The sequence below is a fragment of the Phragmites australis genome, chromosome 16 (genome assembly GCF_958298935.1).
Source record: "Phragmites australis chromosome 16, lpPhrAust1.1, whole genome shotgun sequence".
In the NCBI taxonomy this organism is placed as follows: Eukaryota; Viridiplantae; Streptophyta; class Magnoliopsida; order Poales; family Poaceae; genus Phragmites; species Phragmites australis.
This window is the reverse complement of record NC_084936.1, coordinates 14,740,771-14,746,770: the sequence shown is the minus strand read 5'-3', so window position 1 is coordinate 14,746,770 and position 6,000 is coordinate 14,740,771.

Below are 6,000 nucleotides of genomic sequence, written 5' to 3'. Positions count from 1 at the left end.
TAAGAAGGGGAGGATGATGAGCCCATGGCTCCTTCGGATACGATCAATACTGTTAATAATCCTCAAATCATACAAGGTCTAATTACAAGAGCACGTGCACAACAATTAGACCACCAGGTGAACTCATTTCTCACTGTTCATGTTTCCTTGGATGGATTACTACTAAATTCTTGTGATATTTTATTGCTTAGTAACGTGGGAGAAGCACTACAACTTTACCCAGACATCACCCCTCAAAGGCCAAGCCTACTCGGACTCAAGGCTAAGCTCTAATCAAAGTCGTGGTCGTGGTCAAGTCTCAAGATAGCACAACAGTAAAACGAGCATAACTCTCTCATACGAAGTCCGTTTTAGGTGTTCTTAGACTTGCTGGAAAGGTTATGTTGAGCCCTTTCCAATGGATCTATGCTCGACCAAATATTCCTTATAGTTTAGTTAGAGTCAAAGGAATAAGGTGCTGCATCACCATTCTGGACCCTGTCGGGTTTTGTTATCGTGTCGAGGTTGGAGTCTAGGTTGTGCATGCCTCTTTCCACATATGCACAACCCTAGGTTGAACCCCTCATGTCCCCCTATAAATATACGGTAGCTATCATAGTTTAGGCTCAGGTTTAGCTTAGATTATTCTGTTTTAGATAGTTTCATCGTTCATTAGTTTGTTGAATCCCAAACCCGAGTACTTTATTGGTAATTAGTAATATTCAGATTGCATCTACCTGTTCTTGATTGTGTTCTCGATTCGCTTGCAGGAAAAGCCTTCTTGGCGAGGTCAACCACATCTTGGTATGGTTGATAACCATGGAGTAGTGGTGTAGTGGTTGTGAGGGTTCTCTGATGAGTAATGTTGGCCTGATCTTCCGATAGGTAGCGATAAGTTGGTAGGTGGAGAACTCGACGTCGATGATCCAAAGACTTCGACCCGAACAGATCATCTCCCTTGCAATCACTACACCACAGCTCCGTTGGTTATCAACCGTGTCGCGCGGTTGACCTCGCCAAGAAAGCTCAATCCCTGCAAGCGTACCGAGAACACAAGCAAGAACGTAGAATATGCAATCTGAAATATTGCGATTCAAATTCAAGCACTCGAAGTCGGAGTTCCACAAACACTTGCGGCGGCCTAGTCGGTCCGGAACAAGAGCAAAAATCTCACAATCTGTGTGTAGATCAATATCTAAGCAAAACTCAACCCTAATTAGGGCGGTGGCTACTGTATATAAAAGACTAGGGTCAGCTAAGGACCCCTGAACGCGTCCCTAATGGACTCCAACACGTTACACGGCCCAACGGCCCAAAAGATGGTAGCGCAGCACCCTGATAGATTCTGGACGTCCAATTGTTTTGACGATTTCTGTTGACTCAGAAAGAATTTGGATATGGGACCAGTCCCGTTGGAAAGCTTATCTCCTTATCTTTCCAACCATGTGTAGAACGTTAAAAACAGAGTTCGTATGCGTCCTGAGCGACAATTTTAGTGTAGGCTGGTCCTGGACTCCGAAACGGACTCGAACTTGATTGGACCTCCACCTTGGCTTGGGCACCCTTGCTGTTCTTCTCCCGTGTTCCTAAGTAACAATACATCACAATTATTCAGTAGCATCCCATCCTTATCAAAATATAAAGGAACACTAAGGAACGAGCTCACCTCATGATTTAGTTGACGTGCACGAGCTCGTGTCAATGGACCTATTGTTGGAGGAATACTCGGTGTGTGTGTGTATCCGAAAGAGTGATATCCTCATCATCCTCCCCCTCTTGAATTGGAGTCGTCCTCGACGCAATGTCATCTTCTTCTCCCAAGTAAGGCTTTAAATCTGAAATGTTAAATGTGGGACTAACCCCATAATCTGCAGGCAACTCAAGCTTATATGCATTATCATTGATCTTTTCCACATTTTTAAAAGGATCATCAGCTTGAGGCAACAATTTAGACTTTCTCAAATCAGGAAACATATCTTTGCGCAAATGTAACCACACAAGGTCACCAATTTCAAAAGTAATGTATTTCCGACCTTGGCTACCATAAGTTCTATACTTCTCATTCATCTTTTCAATATTTTCCTTAGTCAACTTATGCATTTTCATAATCAAATCAGCATGTGTCTTAGCATCAAAATTCAATTTCTCGGATGTTGGTAAAGGAAGTAAATCAATAGGGGCACGGGGGTTAAAACCATACACTACCTGAAACGGACTAACCTTGGTGGTGGAGTGAACTGATCTGTTGTAAGCGAACTCAATATGGGGTAGACACTCTTCCCATATCCTCAAATTTTTCTTCAAAACAGCCCGCAACATGGTGGATAATGTGCGGTTCACAACCTCCGTTTGTCCGTCAGTTTGAGGGTGACATGTCGTCGAAAACAGCAGCTTTGTCCCAAGTTTATTCCAAAGTGTCCTCCAAAAGTGACTCAAAATTTTTGCATCACGATCTGAAACAATGGTGTTAGGCACTCCATGCAAGCGAATGATTTCCCTGAAAAACAAATCAGCTATTTTTGTAGCATCATCGCTCTTGTGACAAGGTATAAAATGTGCCATTTTTGAAAAACGATCCACAACGACAAATATACTATCCCTCCCCCTCTTGGTCCTAGGCAATCCTAAAATAAAATCCATAGAAATATCCTCCCAAGACACACTAGGAACAGGAAGAGGCATATAAAGTCCATGTGGGTTCAAGCGAGACTTAGCTTTATTGCAAGTAGTGCAGCGTGCCACGTAGCGCTCGACATCGCGCCTCATCTTAGGCCAAAAGAAGTGAGCAGCCAGTACATTCTCGGTCTTCTTCACTCCAAAATGTCCCATCAAACCACCTCCATGCGCTTCCTGCAAGAACAATAGGCGAATAGAGCTAGCTGGGATCCATAGACTGTTAGCACGGTATAGCAATCCATCATTCGGCACATATTTATTCCAAGTTCTTCCTTCTTTACAATGTTCAAAAGCGTCTTTAAAGTCCAAATCAGTAGCATATAATCCTTTAATTGTTTCTAAACTAAAAATCTTATGATCGAGTTGGGACAGCATGGTATAACGTCTAGATAACGCATCTGCAATGACATTGTCTTTACCTTTCTTGTGTTTAATGATATAAGGAAATGACTCTATAAATTCAACCCATTTAGCATGACGTTTGTTCAGTTTGGCTTGGCTTATAATATGTTTCAAAGCTTCATGATCAGAATGAATAATAAACTCCTTGGGCCAAAGATAATGTTGTCATGTTTCTAAAACTCGCACTAAAGCATACAACTCCTTATCATAAGTCGAATAATTCAGAGATGGCCCATTCAATTTCTCACTAAAATAAGCAACGGGTTTACCTCCTTGTAGTAGCACTCCTCCAATTCCAATGCCGCTAGCATCACATTCTAACTCAAAAGTCTTATCAAAGTCCGGAAGTTGGAGTAAAGGTGCATGCGTAAGCTTCTCTTTCAGCGTATTAAAAGCTTGTTCTTGTGCTGGCCCCCATTGGAACGGAACACCCTTCTTTGTCAACTCATTGAGTGGGGCAGCAATGGTGCTGAAATCTCTCACAAAACGCCGATAGAACCCTGCAAGGCCATGAAAGCTTCTCACCTGTGTGATAGTCCCAGGGGTCGGCCAGCTCTTGATGGCATCAATTTTAGCTTCATCCACTTCAATTCCCTGTGGAGTAACAACATAGCCAAGAAAAGCAACTCTATTCGTGCAAAAGGTGCACTTGTCAAGGTTAGCAAACAAACGTGCCTCTCTCAAAACAGTAAAAATATCACGTAGATGATCAATGTGTTCTTCATGTGACTTGCTATAGATCAAAATATCATCAAAGTACACCACCACAAATCTTCCTATGAAAGCACGTAAAACCTCATTCATCAAACTCATGAAAGTGCTAGGTGCATTAGTTAAACCAAAAGGCATCACTAACCACTCATATAAACCGAACTTAGTTTTGAAAGCAGTTTTCCATTCATCTCCCAATTTCATTCTTATTTGGTGGTAACCACTACGCAAGTCAATCTTCATGAAAATAACAGAACCACTCAACTCATCAAGCATGTCATCTAGCCTAGGAATAGGGTGACGATACCTTATTGTGATATTATTAATGGCTCTACAATCAACACACATGCGCCATGTACCATCTTTCTTAGGAACCAAAAAAACAGGAACAACACAAGGACTAAGGCTCTCTCGTACGTACCCACGGTCCAAAAGGTCTTGGAATTGTCGCTGAATTTCCTTAGTCTCCTCCGGATTGGTCCTATATGCAGCGCGGTTTGGCAAAGTCGCTCCCGGGATCAAATCTATTTGGTGCTCTATCCCTCTCAATGGTGGCAGCCCTAGAGGTATCTCAGCTGGAAAGACATCCTTATACTCCTGCAATTTCTTTTTCAATTCACGTGTATAATCAGGAGGAATAAATCTATTGTGCATGGCACACTTTAGTCTAGGACATGATTTAGGTTCTAAGCCACTAGAAACTAAACCATTCCACCAAATAATAGCATAATTCGTGAACTCACAAGTGGCTAGTCTAACTCTATGCATTTCAGGAATCATATGAGAACGATACTTTTGATCAACCGTCATTTCCCAATTCAAATAAGCATCAGCATCATATGCACCATCAAAAGGAGGCATTGAAAACTTAATCTTAGAATAAGGATCATCGCGACCGTTGCGATTAACATTATTACCTCCATTACCTTGACGACATTGTTGTTGGTCACGACGTAATTGTTCAGCACGAGGACGTTGCTCAGCACGTGCATCTTGCCCAACAAAAACCTCACCATCTTCTTGGTCACCATTATTAGTATCATCATCCTGTGAATGTTCATCATCCTGTGGTGGCTGTCGCAACTCTAGGTCGTTGACTCACATGACGAGGTTAGCAATGCTTGTTCTAATGTCTGTCAATAGTCTAGTATGATCCTGCAAGGCTTTGTTGAGTTCTTCCTTGGACACACAATCCTTAAAATCCGACGGAGAGCCATCACCTGACATAGTTAGTAGAAAAAATAAAGGACAACACAATATTATCTCTATCAACTACTAGGTGGTGGAAGGTGGAATCACACACACTCAAGCGTCTTACCACGCTCTTACAAATGTTCTTACCAACGCAGCAAGGAGGAACAACCGGTGACAAGTCTGGAAGCGTGGGATGATTGCAAGAGTGAACCTGTTCGGATCAAAGGAGGTGGAGCTTGGAAGGCACAATATGGTAGCAAGGATTAGCAATAACTGTAATCAGATGAGCAAAGATAAATAAGTGTCCAAAGTATGAATCACAGTTGCTAGTCTATCACGTGTCCCTAGTCCTAGCACAACAGCTGAAACAAAAGCTAAACAGGATGATCAGAGAAAGACACAGGAAACAGCACAATTATCTGGGTGTTCTCTATGTGCTCCTCTTTTTTGTCTTTTAGCACTAGTAGGAATCACGAATTTTTTTTCGTATTTTTCTGATATTTTTTTCTGAACTAGGAGCACACAAGAAACAACCACAGAAATTTTCAGCTCAAACGGATGCAAGATGTGGCCTATAGAAAATCAAGCACGTTTTTGAAAAGCGTGCGGAAACTTTGCGGCTCGAATACTCAATCTTCCGAGCCGAATTTGGGAAAAAAAATTCGGCGGAACCCGAAAAGGTAGGGAGTAACGGATGTAACTTTTTCTGTAGATATCCGTGAAAATTTTTTTTGCCTGATTCCGAGTCTGTATGAGAAAGTTATGGCCGTTTTACTGAACCCCTGTCGAGTTAGGGTTTTTTTTCAAAGCACCTCTTGCAGAAATTGACCTCTTTAAGGTATTGCAAGCAATAGGATCGCGAGATGAACAAGGAGAGCAGCGGTGGCAGGGCAATTGATACAAGGCGGCTTGCGACCTATCTAGGGTTGGCGTGGCGGAAAGTAACACAAGGCGGCTCGCGGTGGCAAATCGAGTAATGTGGTGGCTCGACTTGTTGGTGGGGATGGTGGCGATGGGATAGCGGCATGATCAAAACAG